We start from the raw sequence: 22,638 nt of genomic DNA, 5'->3' as shown, positions 1-22,638 counted from the left end.
AATGATCCAGAGAGCTGCAGCATCAATAATTATAGACCTTTATCAGTCTACCCCTTTTTAGCTTAACTGATTGAGGGGAGGGAGGGGAGGAGGGGAAGGGAGGAGGGTGAGGGGACAGAGGACAGTTGAGATGGGCAGGGGAGGAGGACAAATTTACCCGTGTGAGGAGTGCTTTAACCATCATTGCCCGGGTAAAACCGCTGTCATTGCCCAGGTAAAAAGTAAAATTGTAGTACCCGCTGTCACCACCACTACATGGTACACATTTACATAGGGTATTTACGCGCCTCCAACCCTGGTCCCCCACACTCCCGCGTGAGGCCGCGGCTACATAGCCTATGTTACTCCCCACACAAAATTGTATTTGTACCCCGAGTTTGGAGTTTGTAACTCAAAAGATGTGGCCGTGCATAAAACACATACAAAGTCAAAGAGAGAAAGATTTTTGCCATCTATATTATAATAGCCGTAGATGATTCTGTCTGTCTGTCTGTCTATCTGTTGGGTGTCTGTCCGGGGTGTGGCTTACTCGGTTTGCAGAGTAGCTCCACCCATAGCTCCACCCATTCTGGGAGTGGCTATAAACAAATATCCACCATTTTATTAACTCGCATAGCTTTGAGTCCTGTTTTGTAGGCCCGTGGTGTCTTGCTCTCCCCCAGTTTTATTTCAAATCAAATTCGATAAATCATTTCATTTTTCACAGTCGCTAACATAGTTTTAGACTCGGTTGAAAAAAAACGGGAAGAAAATCCGATGAAAGTTGCCGTTTATAGAACGAAATGAATTCTCAAAGGCCTGTAACTTCAAGGCCATTGAGTCTCTCTCACGCCTTTATCTCCAATCTAACTCACCATATGATTTCATTTTTATCGATGGTTTTACTTTTAGACTCGGTGTCAGCAATAATTGAGAACAATCCACACACGCGGGAAAATGCAGAGATATATTTTTTAAAATCACGTCATGGTGTATCATACACCGCCCAACATGACACCGCCGGCAATGTGTCGATATATATTAAAAATTCGCTTTTGCTTTTCCGTTATGATATATTACTATTTCGTTTGATGATAGTCGTCACAAAAACGTCAACAATGATGCCGACATATATTTCTTCGTTTTTATTTCATTCAACATATTAGCCGGAAGTAAAATATGTTTCAGGAAATTACCGAGAGATATTTCTTCGTTTTTTTTATTAGTTATGTGCGCATACACTTTAAATAGGTTTATTTGAAATCTTTAATTTTCCACAAACATTCCACACACGCGGGAAAATGCAGAGATATATTTTGTTAAATCGCGTCATGGTGTATCATACACCGCCCAACATGACACCGACGGCAATGTGTCGATATCTATTTTAAATTCGATATATCATTTCATTTTTCACAGTCGCTAACATAGTTTTAGACTCGGTTGAAAAAAAACGAGAAGAAAATCCGATGAAAGTTGCCGTTTATAGAACGAAATGAATTCTCAAATGCCTGTAACTTCAAGGCCATTGAGTCTCTCTCACGCCTTTATCTCCAATCTAACTCACCATATGATTTCATTTTTATCGATGGTTTTAGAGTCGGTGTCAGCAATAATTGAGAACATTCCACACACGCGGGAAAATGCAGATATATTTTTTAAAATCGCGTCATGGTGTATCATACACCGCCTAACATGACACCGACGGCAACGTGTCGATACATATTAAAAATTCGATATATCATTTCATTTTTCACAGTCGCTAACATAGTTTTCGACTCGGTTGAAAAAAACGGGAAGGAAATCCAATGAAAGTTGCCGTTTATAGAACGAAATGAATTCTCAAACGCCTGTAACTTCAACTTCAAGGCCATTGAGTCTCTCTCACGCCTTTATCTCCAATCTAACTCACCATATGATTTCATTTTTATCGATGGTTTTGGACTCGGTGTCAGCAATAATTGAGAACATTCCACACACGCGGGAAAATGCAGAGATATATTTTTAAAAATCGCGTCATGGTGTATCATACACCGCCCAACATGACACCGACGGCAACGTGTCGATATATATTAAAAATTCGCTTTTGCTTTTCCGTTAAGATATATTACTTTTTCGTTTGATGACAGTCGTCACAAAAACGTCAACAATGATGCCGACATATATTTCTTCGTTTTTATTTAATTCAACATTATTAGCCGGAAGTAAAATATGTTTCAGGAAATTACCGAGAGATATTTCTTCGTTTTTTAAAATTAGTTATGTGCGAATACACTTTAAATAGGTTTATTTGAAATCTTTAATTTTCCACAATATAATTTACTTGCCATTTATCATTTGATGATTACGAGACAAATTCCTCTTGAGGATCGTGACAATTCATGCGCTGCGTGGAAACTTCTATTTCCAAAATGAATGAGACGATCGATGAAGAACGCAGACTTGAACAGGATGCAGCAAGAAAACGAATGAGACGGGCGAACGAGTCCATCGACGAACGTCAATGCAAACTTGCGGGGTCACCCGTGGGAATCCCACGGGTGACCCCGCTAGTATGTATATATACTAGTACACCCGCACACGACGGGAGCTGCAGGAAGGGTCATTCCTCTCTGCGGTATATAGATTACAGTCGATCTATGGTCGGTTCTCAAGAACATTGGGTGTGTTCATTTACTAAGTTTCTTGTGGAAGAAAGCGGTTGCCAAGTGGTTTAAGCATTTGAGCAAGCACTCCATTCAAAACCGTTAAGGAACGGCTGGCTTGGCAAGCGCTAGCTAGCTGCTTGGTAAATGAGCACACCCCGGTCTTCCTCCCTTTGTTTCGTATTAAACAGCAGGAGCGAGTTTCAAAAGTTCACTACGAAAAATGCCATGGTAGCGGCAGAAAGGGCCATGTTATTAACCCAACATTTGTGGGTTACATAGAGCACAGTAGATCTTCGCTCAGTTCTATAAGTAAAACTTACTTCATGGATATCCGGATTCCTCCAAATTTCTTCATTTAGTGTTATAAACAGCATTAGCGACTGTTTAAAAAGCTAATCATACATGTTTGTGGTGTATAATATTTTTACTTCCTGCAGAAGCCGTTGCTCCCACAGAAACGCCATTATAACTATGAGCTATTTATACACGTTATCACTGCAGGAAAAACGCCTTGGGGAAGTGGGACATTATTAGTATTAATATTGTTTTGTAATAACATTAACAATATGCGATTATCATTAATTTTGTTATTAAAAGCGTCTTTGGAAAAACGCCACCATAAATTTTCTTTGGAAATACGCCATGATAAAGCTAATTTAACATTTATATACACCTCAACATGCAACCCCATTGACAGCAATGGCGGGAAAACTTGCTCGGGGGGAGAAACCCCCCTTGGGGAGGGGGGCAAGTGAATGCGCTACAACCTTCATTGTGTAACCCTTGGTTATCCTGTCAAGTTTGGTTGAGATTGGATAAGTAACGACAGAATGTATTGGCGTCAAAATTTCATCATCAGACACACAAAAATGGTGTATTTTAGTATGATGATGATATGTATATATCTCACGGCCAAGCAACAGGCTTGATGGGTCTAATGGCCTCCTGTGTTGAAATTGCTTGGAAAGGAACTCATATTTACTGCTGCCGGCGAAAGCAGATGGAGGTTGTGTTTTCACCCCTGTCTGTCTGTCTGTCTGTCTGGTTGTTTGTCTGTTTGTGAACAGGATATATCAAGGTTGTGGACGGATTCGGACGAAATTTGGTGGTGAGGTTGGGTTTGTGACAAAGACGATATGATTAGATTTTGGTGAAGATCTGGATCTGGATCCAAGAATTTTAAAGTGATTCTTCACCATTGAGAGATAGGGCAAAAAACCAATATATAGCACGATATCTCAAAATGTTAGGAAAAGATTCGGACGAAACTTGATGGACAGTTTGGGTGTGTAACAAGAACAAGCTGATTCGAATTTGGTTCTGGTCCGAATCCAGATCTGGTCTATCAGTGGGATACAAAACATAAACTGTTTGGCCTGACAGGTATGCTCTCTACCTAGTGCCATTATTGTTGACCTCTGCTCCTCCGACAAGGTCGGAGACGACGCCATTAAAATGAGCTCCGTCCGTCTGACCCACTGATCATCCATCCATGTACTTTTGTGTATGCGTTATTTCAAAAAACCGTTGAACATTTAGCTTTCATATTGCAGATATCTATTTCTATTGATAATATCTCAACCTGATTAGATCACGGTTACGATTGGCTGAATTATATTGCCATGGCAACCATCTCAGGAACTTGGCTAGGCATATGATATTTCAAAAACCGTTCAGGATTTAGCTTTCATAACACACAGATCTATTCCTCATACCACCCAAAAGGTATCAGCTCCTTGTTAATACTAGTTTCCCCAAGTTCTCTGATAAACCTTGTGCAACACGGCACAATCTTATATGTATATATATATGTATATATATATAGAGATATATATATAGATATATATAGATATATAATATTGTTACGGATCTCAGAGACGGCACTCCCCTTAGCAAGGGGGGGGGGGGGGTCAATCCCCTTGGCCTGTTAAGCTGGCCGTCTCTAGTCCTGGTACTTATAACGCTCTTTTGCGGGGTGAAATTGGTCAGGGTTATTGGTCAAGGTGTTATCCCGAATACCTTTACCAATCCCTCCGCAAACCAGGGAGACAAGTACCGCTCGAACCACGGACAAGATGGTATTTGCCGAGTGGTTTAGCAATCCACGATTCGAGCCGTTAACAAAGGACTAAACCCGACTATTGCGGTTGGCCGAATCATGCCACAGGTATTCAATTGGAGAAAACACTAAAACGACCGGATGAGAGGAAAACCCAAAGAATAAGAAGGAACAGGTGGAATTTATTAATTATGTACAAAACCAAAGAAGAAGAGGAAACTAAAGTAATATACAGAACGAAGAAGAAGAAGATACACAGGGCAGCCTTAAACAGTCTTATATTATATACGCCCAAGACAGACAAACCGACTTACACGAAAGGGGAATAGCAGGCAGGAATGACTGGACGAAGGAGAAAGGACCAAGTGGGACAGCAGGGCTGGAAGGTTCCGGTAGAGGCACAGCAAGGAGGTCCTGCAGCATCAATAATAGCTCCGCTCCAGGTCCACGCTCCGGGCTGGAAGCGAACAGCCAGCGGCAGCTTCACGTATTCGTTCTCACGGTAGGGCTTTTCGAAGCAGCTTGTCAAAGACCTCCGCGCAGCTTCGTCTCTCTCAGCCAGACCTCACCAGGCGCCGTCTCCAACCCAAGTCGATTCTCTTTTATCTCCGTTCATCTCTGTTCATCTCCCGTTCATCTCTGTTCATCTCTTCATCTCTGTCAAAAGGCTTCGCGCTCGCGCTTATATTACGTGTGTTGGAATCAAGCTGCCGGCTCTGATGACACGCATACCGGTTGGCTCACCGCGGTGCTGGTTGGTCAGTAAGGGCTTGCTGACTCCACCTCCGATGACGAGTCCACGTGCCACACCTTGTTCTGGCGGCTCCGCCCCCTCCTTCCTCGGCTTAACCGCATGGCTAATGGCGGTTTGGGGCCAACAACCGCATCAAGGCAAGGAGCAGCGAACGCAGAGACACGGGTGAGGCGATTGGGGGCTCGACCGTTACTTTGCGGAGACGCGGGTGAGGCGATTGGGGAAATTGAAAGGGGCCTATCTTATTTGATTAATGCAACGCAGATTTAACTATTGGGAACAGATCCTTAACTGAAACACATAATAATGAAATAACTACGGAGACGTCCTATGGTTCGCTATGTATTGTACATGGACTAACTAGGGTGCGATCTTTAACAAGCCAATTGATGGGGATATTTACAGGGGAACATTTATAAGGGAACATTTACTAAAATTTACTAAGTGAAGGTTCTAAAAACCATAACACAGCACCCGTTTTTCCTCTAGGGTTGTCCCGACCCGAAATAACTTTACTTAATATGACACTCAGGTGTAGTAGCCCTCTACCATTAACCTTACCCTTGAGTGCGACAGTTTTAAAACAACTACGTATGTCCCGCCTGCTACGTTGCATCCTACCTAACAGACTCACGCCCACAGAATAACCGAATTGCGGAATGGTTCTCAAACTATACATCAAGCCGGTGGGGAGCATTATTAACAAAACACTAATTTGTATTTACACTGCAACCCAGGACCTGTCATTTTGGGAGACCAAACGAAAGATGTTTTGAAAAGAGGAAGAGCATGCACTGCACTGCACTGCACCGATACACCATACTCAAGTGCCCGGGGATGCACAATTGATATTGCAGTGCTCCCCCGAGCACAAGAGCATCACTGCTCTGCTGGTCCGATGTTTCTTCATGTTGTTCCTTCTTGTGGCTTGCTGCCTATTTGATGATAATAAAAAGGCACACAATGCGTCCATTTTTATTTAGGGCCAACAGGGGCCAACTATGGGTGGTCCACCTGTATGGCAAAAGGCGCCACCTCACCGTGGTCCGCAAGCAAAGAACTCTCTCTGGCCATCATGGCCAGTCCCAGCAGAGGGGTCAAGCCCCAACACGTGGGGTCCATCAGTGTGTGGTGCTTGGCCACAGAAACGTGTGGTCCATACGGTGGTGCTCGGCCGCAAGTCGTGCGGTCCATAAGGTGGTGTATCGATCCAGGCAGGCTGTGCAGCGGCGGCTCGGGCACACAAGTGCGGCTACCTGCGCACTCCCCCCCCCCCCCCTCCCCGGACCCAAAAGAAACAAGCCGTGAGTGGGGAAGGAAAGGACAAAGCATGCATCGGAGCAAGGTCACAAGGGTACACATTAAAACAAGGCAATGCAGAGGTGAGGTGCGCATGGGAACGAGCGGATAAAGCTCGTCCCTATCGTACGTCGTCCCCCGTCACCTACCCTACCCTTTACCTTACCCCGTATTTACACAACTCTACACATTTACAAATTCGTCACTACTGTCTCGTCTTCCCCATATCTCCCCTAATACCAAATTGGTTACCAATCCCTATTTCTAACCAAATTTGCCATCAATCAATTCATCATCCATCCCTCGCCAGGATCAACAGTTTGTGTTGTTTTCATGTGTGCAATGAGCATTGGATGGTGCTTTGTGTGTTTTATTGGTGCTGATTGGTGCTTTGTGATGCTCTTGTGCTCGGGGGTGCACTGCAATATCAATTGTGCATCCCCGGGCACTTGAGTATGGTGTATCGCCAGGATGTATTTTCAGTGCTTTTTAAGGCTTTTGCGTTAAAACAAATATGGCGGCCGAACCACGTGACCGATGACGTCATAATTATTAATTTTTTTCCTCCACCAATTTATGCCTACATGACACTCAAGAAATTTCATCTTGATCGGATGAATTTTTGTACTTGTCGAATTATGACGTCATAATGGAGGCACCTATGACATCATAATTAACATATTTTATTCCCCATGGAGAGTTCTTTACAATGAGCCATTTCTCATTTTTCTCTATTCAGCGCTTACAGAGATATAGATATAGAGGAAGAGATGGAACAACAAGCACAGTGTCACCCCCACATCATGATGCGTCTCACCATTCCAAAACATTTGCAAAAATCACATGGTGTAGAGTCTTGTCACCTTGGTGAGTGGATGTAGATGGTGCGAAGAGAATTCAATCCTAACTATACTTCTAAATGACTTTAACACTTTTACTCTACCCGGGGTCTTACCCTGCAAAACCATTGGCCATCTTACACTATGTGGTTCTAAGAACCGAACTCCCATTGACCAAGCTGTGGTGCTCACCAATTTGGGGTCTCACTCCCCCGATTCAACTCCCTGTGCCTTCGCACAATTTCCGGGTTGGGTCATGTGGTTCACCAGCAGGTCTACTCACCTGCACACCTCCGCCACTGCAGTTGCCTCCCGAGCTTGCCTAGCTCCCTAACCTATCTACCTGGGGAAGGCCCTCTGGCGCTCTCCACACTCGGTGCCCTCTCTGGCACTGGGATACCCGGGTCCGTCCTCCGGATCCTCGGGCCCTATTCACAACAACTCTACTGGCTCCCAGAGCCCACCTGCGGCCTCACCTGGCCGACAGACTAACAGTGGCGGAGTGCCCATTTAACCATACACACACTAACAGGCCACACGCCCAGCCATTTCCACTTCACTAATGCACCCATCCAAACACCATTCTACCACACGCACCACAGATGCCAATATCCAACCACAATTTACCTACTCCCTCTACCTACTTTTAAACTACCCTCCCCGGGTACTCGTGAAAGGGGTCCATCTTCCCCATCCACTCCTTTCGCACCAACCACTCCACTCCACGTATTCCACACTACTCACTCCACACCATCCATTTCATACTCCATTTATTCCATGCTCCATTCACTCCATGCTCCATTCACTCCAGACCATCCATTCCATACTCCATGCCATGCCATTCATTTCATCCAACCATTCTCCATACACCCGTGCTTCACCTGCACACCTGTGCCCACACACCTGGTGTCACCTGTACACCTGGTGGCTCTTGCACCCGTTTTTCCTCCCAGGCTCATTCATGCAATGCAATACCCAATCACAATTACTCACTCATACACTGCATCATCTTAGCTGACTACCCCCTTCTGAAAGTCGCGCTTCCCAGTCGCCCCTTATACTATTGCGCTCCCTCATCATTATAATCCACTAATCTGCTACGCCCCTCTACAGGTACATGTCGCTACTTAACTCTACAGTTACCTATTGTCATCTTTCTAAATCCCTAACAATTATCCAAACCCTCCCTGGCTCGGTTTGCACCGCCATAACCCCATAACTAATGCTCATGTGCCCGGGGTGGGAGGGATGGCAGAGTTGCCATCCCTCCACATCGGGCATCTCCCATTATCAATTTTGCCCATCCAATTTCTGCCAATCAAATTTCAATTTTTGCCAATCAAATTGCCCATCCAATTTGCCAATCAAATTTGCCAATCCAATTTGCCAATCCAATTCACTATCCCTACCATCGTCCATTAATCTGAGCCTCGGTGCGTCATTACATTTTCAAAGCTCGGCTTCGCAAAGCTGAGCAATGAATGCGGGTGGTTCGTCTACTGCGGTTGGGTCTGTCCGGCACTCGATGCAGGGGAGGAGGTTTACTCGGGCCGAGATTCCAAGGTCCACCTCGGCGCGGAGCTTTTCGGTCTCCCGCCCGATGGCCCAATCTTGCCCGGCCGGAACGCCGCAACCACAAGGGGGCACCGTCCCAACCCTTCCTACTTTACCTCGAACCGGGCCGCCCGCTCTGCTTGGCAAAGCGCGGACGCGACCGTGCAGGGCGGGGCCCGGCGCGGATTGCGCACGGCGGTTCTTTTGAAACCGCCGTGATTACGATCCTCGCCGGTTCCCGCAGTACCCAAAGCCCGGCATGGACCGAGGGCTCGCGTCGACTATACGTCGGTCCAACCGCTGCTCCGTTTAACGTCGATGCCTTACTCGCATGCTCACACGCATACGTGACCCCTTTTACACTCACCAAACCCGGCGCTCCAACGCCGCTCGTACATCCCACGCACCTTGTTATTGCACCTTCTCTTACACACCACCCAGGTACACTCCTTCCGCTCGCAGACTTCGTTACACACCTGACCACCGCACACCTTGGCGCACACTTGTTGTTCGCACACTTCATCAACATACCTCCTCGCGCCCACTCCTCGGTCACATCCTCTGTGACAACCATGGGTGTGCACTCTTTTGCACACCCAATCACGCGCTTCACCACCAACTCAGGTGTACATTCCCGCACACGCTCAAACATTCCAGGTGTGTATTCTTTCTCACTTGCCACAACCAACTCGCACTCCGTGTCACTCTCACCACCACACTCTGTCGTGCATTCACTCTCACGCTCGACAGCACACTCACTCCTCGGCGCACACTTTTTCCTCACACACACCTCCGTTCCACACCTTTATCGCGCACCTTCTTGCGCACCCTCTCCCGGTACATACTCCGTACCACTCATGGGGGTGCATTCTTGCACACACCCAATCACCACCGCACACCCTGGCTCACCAATACTCCTCACACTCCCCATAGTCGGACATCCTTGCACACATCCTCTTTCCACGCACTCTGCACCAGCCGCACACCTCACCAGCGGCCTCTCACGAACGCCCGGGTCTAGACCAACACCCAAGCTCGCTGAATCTCCCCTCACACCATATACATTTCCGAGCATATCGCCACTCACCTCGGCGCCTCTTCTCCTTCGCTCCTCCTCCGCCACCTGCAAACTCTTTATTTGGTCAGTAAGCACATCATCACGCTGTGAGCACAGACCTTGCGCCAATTCCATCACCTCTTCCTTTATCTCTTTCTTAGTCTCCGTCCGTCTCTTTTTAATTTCACTTACCCCCTCTTCCACTTCCTCTAGCTTCTGCTTCACCTCCTTTATTTCCCGGTGCGCCCCTTCAATTTCTTCCTCTAAGGCCACCTTGGTCGTTTCTATGTGCATCCTGACTTCCCGTTCTTTTGTCTCCATTGCCTCGACCACCTCCTCTAACCTCTTAGTCAGTCCCTCATGTACCGTCTGACATTCCTTCTTCGTTGCTATTAATTCTTTCTTTATTTCCTTCTGGGTCGCTTTCAACCCTCCTATCACCGCCGTGTTCTTTTCCACCTGCTCCCCAAGCTCATTTTGTCCCACTGTCAGCTGCTCTACTCCTCGCATCAGATCCTCTATGCCCCCCTGTAACCTAGCCGTGCTGTTCCTCACCTCTTTCTACATGCGCTCCTCACCCCGCTTTACCTCGTCGCACACCCCCGCGACCTCTTGGCTCTCTCCGCGCCTTATATCCTCCCCCATCTCTCCCATCTCTTTGGTAGATGCCGCCCTCATCTGCTCCAAATCCCCCTTGTGGGTGTCCAATTTGGTTTCTAGCCCGATTTTTACCTCCTCTATCTGCTCCCCCATTTGTTTGACTTCCCGGGCGGATTGCTCCCCCATCTCCCTAAATTTGCCTCCCATCTTGTCTTCTAGCCCCGTTAACCCATTCTTCACCCCTTCCATCTGGTTCTCCTGGGTGGCCATTCTATTTTCCAACCCCGTTAACCCATCCTTCATTTCCCCGATTTGGTTACCCACGTCCTCCAGTTGGCCCCCCAATTTACCTTCTAGCCCTTCCAACCTGTTGTCTAACCCCTCAAATGTATTGTCTAACCCCTCAAATATATTGTCTAACCCCTCAAATTTATTGTCTAACCCCTCAAATGTATTGTCTAACCCCTCTATTTTGCATCCTAGGTCGTTTCTCAATTCCCCGATTTGGTTTCCCAATTGTTCACTGGTACCCCTTGCTTCGTCCCTCATTGCTCCAATTTGGCCTCCCAATCGCTCACGATCAGCCCTCATTCTGCTTTCCATTCCCTCCGTTTTGACTATGAAGGCCTTCATTTGCACCATGAATAGGCCCCAGTCCATCGGTGCCGCGGGCTCGGCCGCCGCAACCATATGCGCGGCGCCATTTTGTGCCCCTCTAACCTCGTGCGAGGCGCCGCCATCTTGTGCGCCTGCAACCCCCTCGACCGCATCCTCATTGCTCTCCTCTTCCCTCTATCCCAATTCCTCCCTGGGGTCCTGGGTTGCCTCTAACCCCTCATTCTTCCCTACTGGCATCCGATCGCCTTGATCATCCATGGCACGACTATAATTTGGATATGAAACAAAATTTCGGCCGCTCAAAATTTTGACAAAATTTTTCCGATGGATTTAAATTTGGTTCGGGCTTCAAATCCCACTCCTGACACCAATTGTTACGGATCTCAGAGATGGCAATCCCCTTAGCAAGGGGGGGGGGGTTAATCGCCTTGGCCTGTTAAGCTGGCCGTCTCTAGTCCTGGTACTTATAACGCTCTTTTGCGAGGTGAAATTGGTCAGGGTTATTGGTCAAGGTGTTATCCCGAATACCTTTACCAATCCCTCCGCAAAACAGGGAGACAAGTACCGCTCGAACCACAGACAAGATGGTATTTGCCGAGCGGTTTAGCAATCCGCGATTTGAGCCGTTAACAAAGGACTAAACCCGACTATTGCGGTTGGCCGAATCGTGCCACAGGTAGTCAATTGGAGAAAACACTAAAACGACCGGATGAGAGGAAAACCCAAAGAATAAGAAGGAACAGGTGGAATTTATTAATTATGTATAAAACCAAAGAAGAAGAGGAAACGAAAGTAATATACAGAACGAAGAAGAAGAAGATACACAGGGCAGCCTTAAATAGCCTTATATTATCAACGCCCAAGACAGACAAACCGACTTACACGAAAGTGGAATAGCAGGCAGGAATGACTGGACGAAGGAGAAGGGTCCAAGTCGGACAGCAGGGCTGGAAGGTTCCGGTAGAGGCACAGCAAGGAGGTCCGCTCCAGGTCCACACTCCGGGCTGGAAGCGAACAGCCAGCGGCAGCTTCACGTATTCGTTCTCGCGGTAGGGCTTTTCGAAGCAGCTTGTCAAAGAGCTCCGCGCAGCTTCGTCTCTCCCAGTCAGACCTCACCACGCGCCGTCTCCAACCCAAGTTGATTCTCGTTTATCTCCGTTCATCCCCGTTCATCTCTGTTCATCTCCCGTTCATCTCTGTTCATCTCTGTTCATCTCTGTTTATCTCTGTCAAAAGGCTTCGCGCTCGCGCTTATATTACGTGTGCTGGAATCAAGCCGCCGGCTCTGATGACACGCCTACCGGTTGGCTCACTACGGTGCTGGTTGGTCGGTAAGGGCTTGCTGACTCCACCTCCGATGACGAGTCGACGTGCCACACCTTGTTCTGGCGGCTCCGCCCCCGCCTTCCTCGGCTTGACCGCATGGCTAAAGGCGGTTTGGGGCCAACAACCGCATCAAGGCAAGGAGCAGCGAATGCTGCTTGACCGTTACTTTGCGGAGATGCGGGTGAGGCGATTGGGGGCTCGACCGTTACTTTGCGGAGACGCGGGTGAGGCGATTGGGGAAATTGAAAGGGGCCTATCTTATTTGATTAATGCAACGCAGATTCAACTATTGGGAACAGATCCTTAACTGAAACTCATAATAATGAAATAACTACGGAGACGTCCTATGGTTCGCTACGTGTTGTACATGGACTAACTCGGGTGCGATCTTTAACAAGCCAATTGATGGGGATATTTACAGGGGAACATTTATAAGGGAAACATTTACTAAAATTTACTAGTGAAGGTTCTAAAAACCATAACAATATATATATATATATTGTTGCGGTTCTTCGAAGCCCATTCCCATTAAAAAGGGGAGATTAAGCCCCTTTTTCCCTCTGGGTCTTCGAAACCGCGAGACCGAGTCGCCACTTCCGGCAGACGTGGAAAAGGGTTTCGGGACAATTTCACACGTACCTTGAGTACCCACGCCGCAGAGGAAGCGGGGATCGAGTCTCGCACGAACCACGCGTGATTGAGTACACCCGAGCGGAATGCGTACCACGTGAATCGTGCTGTTACCTTTCTATAGAACCCGATCAGAGCGATCTAATTCGTACCATGCGAGACCAATGATGGAAATGACAAAACGGTCGAATCAGAAGAAATAATAGATTTATTTACACTATTTACAGGAATTTTAAGGAAAGGAAAGGGACACAGGGCAGAACCTAAACAGTCTTATACTTATCCCCAGGCAATGGGCCCACTTACACACACAGGGAGATGGAGGAAGAATGTTCGCGCACCGAATGCGCCTGCTTTGGTCGCTCCAGGAACAGCTCACCCGGCGTGGCCCTCTGGCGGTCACAGCACGTATCCCGGAGAAGGCAGACAGGAGGGAAAATCCTCGCGGCGCGTAACAGGCAAAGGCAGGCAGGAGGAAATATCGCGCGTCTGTGGCCCGGCGCGGGTCTCTCTTTACAGCGCGCAATTAATACTTCTCTCATCTCAACCGAGGTGGGGGGCTCTGAGCAGGGTTATATCGCCCCGCCTCAGCCCGACTCGAATGTTCCAAACCCCGCCTTTTGCCGCAGTGGTAAGTCACTCCCCTCGAGCCCTGATTGGCGGCTCGCGCTTACCGATGGCTCCTCCTCCACCTTCCTTCGGCCTTGGTCGACTTGTTCAGGCCTGCCGCGTGGTATTCCGGCACCAATGCCAACCCAAAGCACCATAAGGACACCTAATTTTCATTATCCTACTCAACGCAAAACTAACACAGGAAAGGATTACGCTTACATTTACTAAGAAATAACTGAGCTTAAGCGAGGCTACATGTTGTAGTGTAACTACCTAGGAGGGGAAATTACCCTTTATTACAAAACCGCAACAATATATACAGTCACGTGAAAAAGTAAGTACACCCCATGTAAAGTTTTGACTTTTTCAACATATTTCAACATACAGCTATTTGATGTTCATTTCAACAATATTGACAGATAAAGGTGATATAATATAACAAATATCATGAAACATTTACATTTTGTAGTCCATTGTATAATTTAAATAAAAATAAATGCAAATTTCGCCTGTGGAAAAAGTAAATACACCCCTACTACTTCAAATACCTAAAATTAGAATCAGGTGCACCAGCTCAGGTGCAAATGATTAGAACATCGTTAGAGAGGATCTTGGAGGAACCTGTCTTATTTAAACCTCAGACATTTAGTTTGGTTTTCTCTTTGTTGTTGAAGTGTGCGGCGTCACTATGCCTAGATTAAAAGAGCTTTCTGAGGACTTCAGAAAGAAGGTTATAGATGCCTACGAGTCTGGGAAGGGATTTAAAAAGATCTCCAAACAATTTGAAATCGATCATTCGACTGTCCGGAAGATCATCTACAAGTGGAGAAGATTCCAAACAACTGCCAACTTGTTCAGGCCAGGCCGCCCCAGCAAGTTCAGCCCGAGAGCAGACCGCAGATGCTGGAAGAAGTCTCTAAGAACCCCAGAATGTCATCACGGGACCTACAGGTAGCTCTTGCCACTGTTGATGTCAAAGTGCATGAGACTACCATTAGAAAGAGGGCTGCACAAATTTGATCTACATGGGAGGTGTGCCAGGAGGAAACCTTTGCTGTCCAGAAAGAACATCAGGGCAAGACTAAAGTTTGCCAATGAACACCTCGGCAAAGACCAGCACTTCTGGAACAATGTGCTCTGGACAGATGAGTCAAAGGTAGAGCTATTTGGCCACAGTACCAGAAGACATGTTTGGCGAAAACCACAGACAGCATTTGACCACAAGAACCTGATACCAACTGTAAAGCATGGTGGTGGAAATATTATGGTTTGGGGCAGCTTTGCTGCATCAGGGCCTGGGCAGCTCACCATCATAGAATCCACCATGAATTCTTCATTGTACCAGAGGGTGCTTGAGGATAATGTGAGGCCATCTGTCAGAAAGTTGAAGCTCAACCAAAGGTGGACCTTGCAACATGACAATGACCTTAAACATACCAATAAATCCACCAAGGAATGGCTGAAAAGAAAGAAATGGAGGTTTCTGGAATGGCGAAGTCAAAGCCCGGATCTAAATCCCATCGAGATGTTGTGGGGGGATTTGAAACGAGCTGTGCATGCAAGAAACCCCTCAAACATCGCACAGCTGAAAGAATTTTGCATGGAGGAGTGGGCAAAAATTTCTCCCAGTCGATGTCAGAGACTGGTAGACAGTTATAAGAAACGCCTACTTGAGGTCGTTTCTGCCAATACCACCTATTAGAGCCAAGGGTGTACTTACTTTTTCCACATGCGAAATTTGCATTTATGTTTATTTAAATTATACAATGGACTACAAAATGTAAATGTTTCATGATATTTGTTATATTATATCACCTTTATCTATAAATATTGTTGAAATGAAGATCAAATAGCTGTATGTTGAAATATGTTGAAAAAGTCAAAACTTTACATGGGGTGTACTTACTTTTTCACGTGACTGTATATATATATTTTTTTTTTTTTTTTTTTTTTTTTTTTTTAATGCCTCCGCTAACGAAGTCGCCAGAGGCATTATGTTTTAGGGTTGCCCATCCGTCCATCTTTCTGTGATAGGTTTTCATTACCGCGATAACTTGAGAAAGGCTGAAGGGATTTTAGTCAAACTTGGTCTTAGTCAACCAGATATGTATAATGAGGTAAAGATGAACTGATTAGATATTGGGGTCACGAGGTCAAAGGTCAGAGGTCATCTTAGGCAAAAATCCTGTTACCACGACAACTTGTGACCCAGTGATGGGATTCTGACCAAAGTGGGTACAAGAATGTATTATGATGCAAAGATGAATTGATTTGATTTTGTGGTCAATAGATCAAAGGCTAAAGTTTGGGTTTGCAACTTGAAAATGGCTGAAGGGATCTAATTCAAACTTGGTACAGGTATGTACAATGGACTGTCCAAACTGTCCATGTAAAGATTAACTGATTAGATTTTGGACTCAGAGGTCATGTTAAGTAAAAATTATGTTGCCGCACCAACTTGTGAACCAGCGATGGGATTTTGAACAAACTTTTTTTGAAAACTTGGTATTTTGACTTTGATTTGATCTTTAATTATTCCTTTTTGATTTTTGGTGTAAGTACGGTATGTATAATGATGTAATAATGTGGGTGAAGGCATATTCTTGGACGTCGTGATGTCGACGAGTGTCGTTATAGGTTTTTTTATGTTTAAGACTCCAGTCACGGACTATATAATCCTCATCGAGGCCAGGCCTTAAATAAAAGAGATGCATTGATAGAAAAGTTAAGAAAGAGAGAATAGTCTAAGAAACCAAAGCATTCAGAATCATTGGAATCTCCCGCGATGAAGCTAACTCCAAGGGCCTCTCACTCACTCACCGCAGGCAGGTTTGTGGTCTTTCCGTCTTCTACCGACTCCTCTCTGGCCTTGCCCCCCCAGCTCTCTCTGGGCTCTGTCCCGCAAATATTCCTACAGGTCGCACAAGATCTGCCTGCAACCCTCTTATGGTTAAACTGCCAAAATCAAGACTCTCTACTCACCTTCACTCCTTCATTCCTCTTTTCTCCTGCCTCTGGAACAAACTCTCTCACTCTCTTCAATCCCACTCCACCCTCCAAGTCTTTAAAACAGCTGTTCACCACCATCTCTTATCTTCCCCCATCCAAAACCTTGATCTTTTCTACCCCCGCTAATTTCACCCCAATTCCACTTTTTTGAAATACCAACTTCTGTCCAGGAAGTCCTTGGTGTCCTTGTGTTTTATACTTCTCCCTCCCCCCCCCCCCCCCTTCCCATGCCTCCTCCCCCCGGGCCCTCTCCCTTCCACACATCTCCCTGCTCTCGGATGTTGTGTTTGTGTGCTTCCCCTTCTCCCCATCTTGTCTTCCGCTCCCTCTTTTTGGGTATTTTGTTTGTCTGGTCGATTTGTTTGTGAAGTAAATGTTAGCTCTTTCACGAGCCTCGATTCAGTATACAACAAAAAAAAAAAAAAAAAAAAAGTTTTTGAGGAAGGAAAAAAAAAAGCTTTTTGAAAAGGGGAAGGTCGTAAGTGTTTGGAAATACATGGGAAGCCAAAGAGTTCAAAGAGTTTGGCAGTGGAGGAGAAGAAACAAACATAACGGCCCACCCTTGAGTTGCCAATGGCCACACAATAATCATGAGATGTAATGGCTTGTCGAGGTATGCTCCGCAGGTTGGTTGGAGCGATGAAGAGGAGGTCAAGTTCTGGTGTGCAATACAGAAGCTGATGGAAAACGTGAAAGATGAGGAAGTTGTGGTAGGAGGAGACCTAAATGGACATGTGGAAAGGAGTATGGACGGTTTTGAGGGAGTTCATGGGGGTTACGGATATGGTGCGAGGAATGGAGAAGGTGAAAGGATTTTGGAGTTTGTTGATGGAGCTGGTTTGTTGATTTGTAATACTCAGTTCCAGAAAGAGGATAATAAGCTTGTTACATACATGTCAGGTGGGTCGACGACAACCGTTGACTACCTGATGGTGCGTAGGCGAGATAGGGGGAATCTCCGGGACACAAGGTGATCCCGGGGGAGGAGGCTGTTTCACAGCACCACTTGGTTGTCTGCGACATGAGGGTGAAAGGTGCGAGGAGAGCTCGGCGGGTGAAGTACCAACCGAGAATGAAGGTGTGGAGATTGAAAGAGGCGACAGTGATGGAGGCATTAAAAGAGAGGCTGAGTATGGAAGAGAATGATGTGGTTGAGCTTGAAAGTGGTTGGATGTCAATGAAAGATAGTCTGTCGGGAGCCGTTGGTGAGGTATGTGGATGGACAAAAGGACCACCGAGGCACTCGGAAAAACATGGTGGTTGAATGATGAAGTTGGAAAGAGGACTGATGAGAAGAGGAAGAAGTTCAAGGAGTGGCAGAAGGCGAAGGGTACGGGAGCAGAAAAAGCAGGGCATCAAAGTTATAAGGCAGCCAAGAAGGCCACAAAGAAAGAGGTAGCAAAGGCGCAGGAGGCATGTAGGAAAATGTTCAGAGAACGCTTGGATTCGGAAGAGGGTCAGAGAGCAGTATTCAGGATTGCAAAGCAGATAGCGAAAGAGAGGTGCGATGTAATGGGGGTGAGTTGAAGGATGAAGTGGGACAAATCGTTGTGGACCCAGATGGAATTAAAGGAAGTTGGAAGAGATATATGGAAATACTGTTGAATGCAGAGAATGAATGGATGGCAACATCGAGAGTAACCCAGTTTTAGGACCGGCAGAGAAGATAACTGAGAAGGAAGTTGAGGAAGCGATAAAAACAATGAAGAGTAGAAAAGCGGGAGGGCCGACGGGAGTTGTGCGAGATATGTTGAAGGCAGCGGGAAATTGGGGTGTGAAGAGGATGACAGAGATCTGCAATCTGGTGGTGAAAGAATGCCGCATTCCAGTGGATAGAGACCTGAGTACCCTCGTCCCTCTATACAAGGGGAAAGGTGGCCCTCTGGGCTGTGGCTCGTGTAGAGCAATAAAGTTATTAGAGCATGGAATGAAGGTATTGGAAAGGGTGTTGGAGAAGAGGATAAGGAAGAAAGTGAAGATCGACGCAATGCAGTTTGGAGTTATGCCAGGAAGAGGAATGACAGACGCGCTTTTTATGGCAATGCAGTTGCAGGAGAAGTACATGGAGAAGAGGAAGAAGTTGTTTCCTGGGTTTGTTGATCTTGAAAAAGCATTCAATAGGGTTCCACGCGAAGTATTGATGTGGGCATTGAGGAAGTTATGAGTGGAGGAATGGTTGATCAGATTTGTGATGGCAATGTACGAGAGAGTGCGCACAGCTGTAAGGACGAAGGACGGGAACAGTGGTGAGTTTGAGGTGAAGGTGGGAGTGCATCAGGGGTTGGTACTAAGTCCACTACTATTTGTAGCTGTGATGGAGGTGCTGGCTCAGAATGTAAAGGAGGGTTTACCGTGGGAGATGTTGTATGCAAATAATCTGGTGTTAATTGCGGAAAGTATGGATGGACTGAAGGAGAAGATGAACCAGTGGAAGGAATGTATGGAGGCAAAAGGTCTGAAGGTGAATATCGGAAAGACGAGGGTGCTGGCACGTAGTAAAGCATGTGGTGAGGTGGAAAGTAGTGGGAAGTGGCCGTGTGCTGTGTGCAGGAAGGGTGTCAGAGTGAATTCCATTCAATGTACAATGTGCGCTGAGTGGATTCATCAAAAATGTTGTGGTCGGAGAGGGTCATTAACCAGTGTGGCAGCTACATTTAAGTGTAAGGTGTGCACAGAGGGAGCTACAGATGGAGGAAATGTTGAGTTGGATCTTGGCGACGGCGTGAAGCTGGAAGGTGTGAAAACATTTTGCTACCTCGGAGACATGCTGAATGGAGAAGGTGGATCAGACTCGGCAACGGTTGCTAGAGTGAGATGTGCATGGAAGAAGTTTCAGGAACTGAGTGGCGTGCTGACGAGGAGGGGAGTGTCGTTGAAGCTGAAGGGAAAGGTGTATGCTGCATGTGTGAGAAGTGTTATGATTTATGGGAGCGAGACATGGGTAATGAACGTAGAGCAGCAACGAAGGCTGGAAAGGGTGGAAATGCGAATGGTTCGGTGGATGTACGGAGTATCGTTGAGAGAGAGGAAGACAAATGATGAATTGCGAAAGATGATGGGAATAGAGCCTGTGATCGATGCTGTGAAGAGGTACAGGTTGAGTTGGTTTGGTCATGTGTTGAGGAAGGATGAAAGTGACTGGTTGAGAAGAGTGATGGAAATGAATGTAGAAGGAAGTAGAGGACGGGGAAGACCGAGAAAGACTTGGCTAAAGATGGTGGAAGAAGAAATGCAGGCAAGGGGGTTAACAAGGAGAGATGCAGAAAATAGGGCAAAATGGAGAAGATTGTCATGGGGACCGCAAGGCTAACCCCCGCTCCAGCAGGGAAAATGGCCTTAAAATGCCTGTTGTTGTTGTTGTATACATGACGAATGATAATTTCGGAAATCTTGTAACATGTTAAACATGTGTATATATAAATGTTTTACTTGATTAAGGAAAATACATGGCGCCAGAATGTCTGACATTACGAATGGTATCTGGTAATCTACATGTCCTATTGATCTTATCTGCATTTCAGACAATACCAACTATTTGCAAAGGCTTCCACGCCCTTTGTGACACGAGGTCATTTCGAGGTCAAATTGATTATTGTAAACTTTTGAAAGTCAATCATCTTGAAATGCAGCCTCACTCTGATTATTGTTTTACAATCTGCATACCTGTCCTTGCAAACATGCGGTGAAACAGACTTCCATTGTATCAATAAACTTGCTGCCCTCAGGTTCAAGAAGCAATGCAAATATCCTTACCCCTGTTTGAGGACATGAAGATATATAAGGACTGATTTTTGAGACTGTCAGTAGAGCGAGCTATGATGTCGGGCAGGCAGCATGTACGTCTCTCCTATCAATAGTGTGCACGTTATGATAGTTTGCGCTGTAAATAGGTATGTTTAATAACAAGAGAAAAATGACCACAGTGTGGTCACCAGCTGCGACGTGTGGAATCATGAGGATATCCGTTGCAATATGCGCTACCAAATTGGACCAGTCATTAAATTATACACATGCACTAGCGTCTTTTTGTCTTTCAGTTCTGGTCTTGTCCTTTGTTTTGCGACGCAACATGCTTCATCAACTGATTACATATAATGTATGGACGTGAATGTTATTTCTCTTAATGTTAATGTTAATTCATTAATGTTATTTATTAATGTTAATTCTGGGTGGCAGAGGGATAATTTGAAACGGGCTTCGTCGGTAGGGGATTTGAAAGTGGGTGTGGTTCTGTGAAAACAGTGGTGTGATTCTGTGGTTCTGTTTGGTGTGGTGTGGTGAAAGTGACTTGAAAGTAAAAAAGTTCTGTGAAACGAGATTGATATGAAAACTTTCATGTTGTCTTTGTTGCTAAATATATTCTGGTTTCTTCAAACAAATCGCGATTTTAGTCCGCGATGTTCTTACCTCATACCAACGCACGTCCGAGTGTATGCGCATGCGCTATTCAAAAAGGCACCCCAACAACAAGAACAACAACGCGGTCCTCTCATAGAGCTGCTCGTCAAAGCTAAAAACGATTCAATGAACCTTTGAGCCGGTCTTTGGGGAATAAGACTCCTGATTTCCCTCCACAATGTCAGCATTGTACACTTTCTATCATGTAGCATGCAAGATCATGCGGATATAGCATGCAAGGGCTGGACAGATGAGGAAAAAAGGACAATCTTAAAAAAGCAATGGCAGAGATACGAGAAAAGGAAAGTAAAGGAGTGGAGGTGAACACCTCTGCCACCGGAGGTGGACGGAGGTTATGTTTTCACCCCTGTCCGTTTGTCTGTATGTGAACAGAATATCTCAAAAGGTTGCGCACGGTTTCAGACAAAGCTTGGTGGACATGTTGGGTGTGTGACGAGGACAAATTGTTCGATTTTGGTGAAAATCTGGATCTGGATACGAGGATTTTTAAAATTCCTAGGTGATTCTTCACCATTGAGAGATGGGTAGCGTTCTATCTCAAAAGGTTGTGGATGACTAATGACAAAACCTGGTGCGTGAGTTGCGTAGGTGACAACAAGCGATTCAATTTTGGTTCAGCTCCGAATGCAATTCAGGCCTATCGGTGGGATTCAAAACTTAAACTGTTCAGCCTGGTGGAGGTAAATGCGCTCTACCGAGTGCCGTTCAGGATGGGTAACGATATATTGGTTTGTTGACGAATGCCCTTCAATATGGACTGTTTAGTGATGATTACACTGGTCAACAGCCAAATTGGTTCTGACTTATTTTCAACTGTTTCTAACTAATTTGGTGCCCACGAATCTGAATCTGACCTTAAAATTTCGCTGTCACGTAGCCTTGACGTTGTACATCATAAGTGTGGAAAAAAAATCTTTAGAGCATGCGAATTTCTTGATTAAGTCTCAATAAGTCTATTTGTTGTCACAAAAATAATATGAACTTTAAGTTTTTATTTACATCACATAAAAAAATGTAAATCTCCAAAAATAATATGAACTTTATAAAATATCACAAAAAATAATATGAAGTTTAAGTTCTTATTTACATCACATAAAAAGTGCTTCTGAACTTTACTTTTGCGTTTATAGGAGCAATCACTTTCACGCTGTAAAGTCCAACAGTAGTCGCCATCATGTTTGGATTGAATCGGCCTTGATATCGAGTGTCCGTGATGGCAATTTCCTGGTGAAACC

The sequence above is a fragment of the Myxine glutinosa genome, chromosome 5 (genome assembly GCF_964187855.1).
Source record: "Myxine glutinosa chromosome 5, kmMyxGlut1.1, whole genome shotgun sequence".
Taxonomy (NCBI): domain Eukaryota; kingdom Metazoa; phylum Chordata; class Myxini; order Myxiniformes; family Myxinidae; genus Myxine; species Myxine glutinosa.
Note: the sequence above shows the minus strand (reverse complement) of the source record.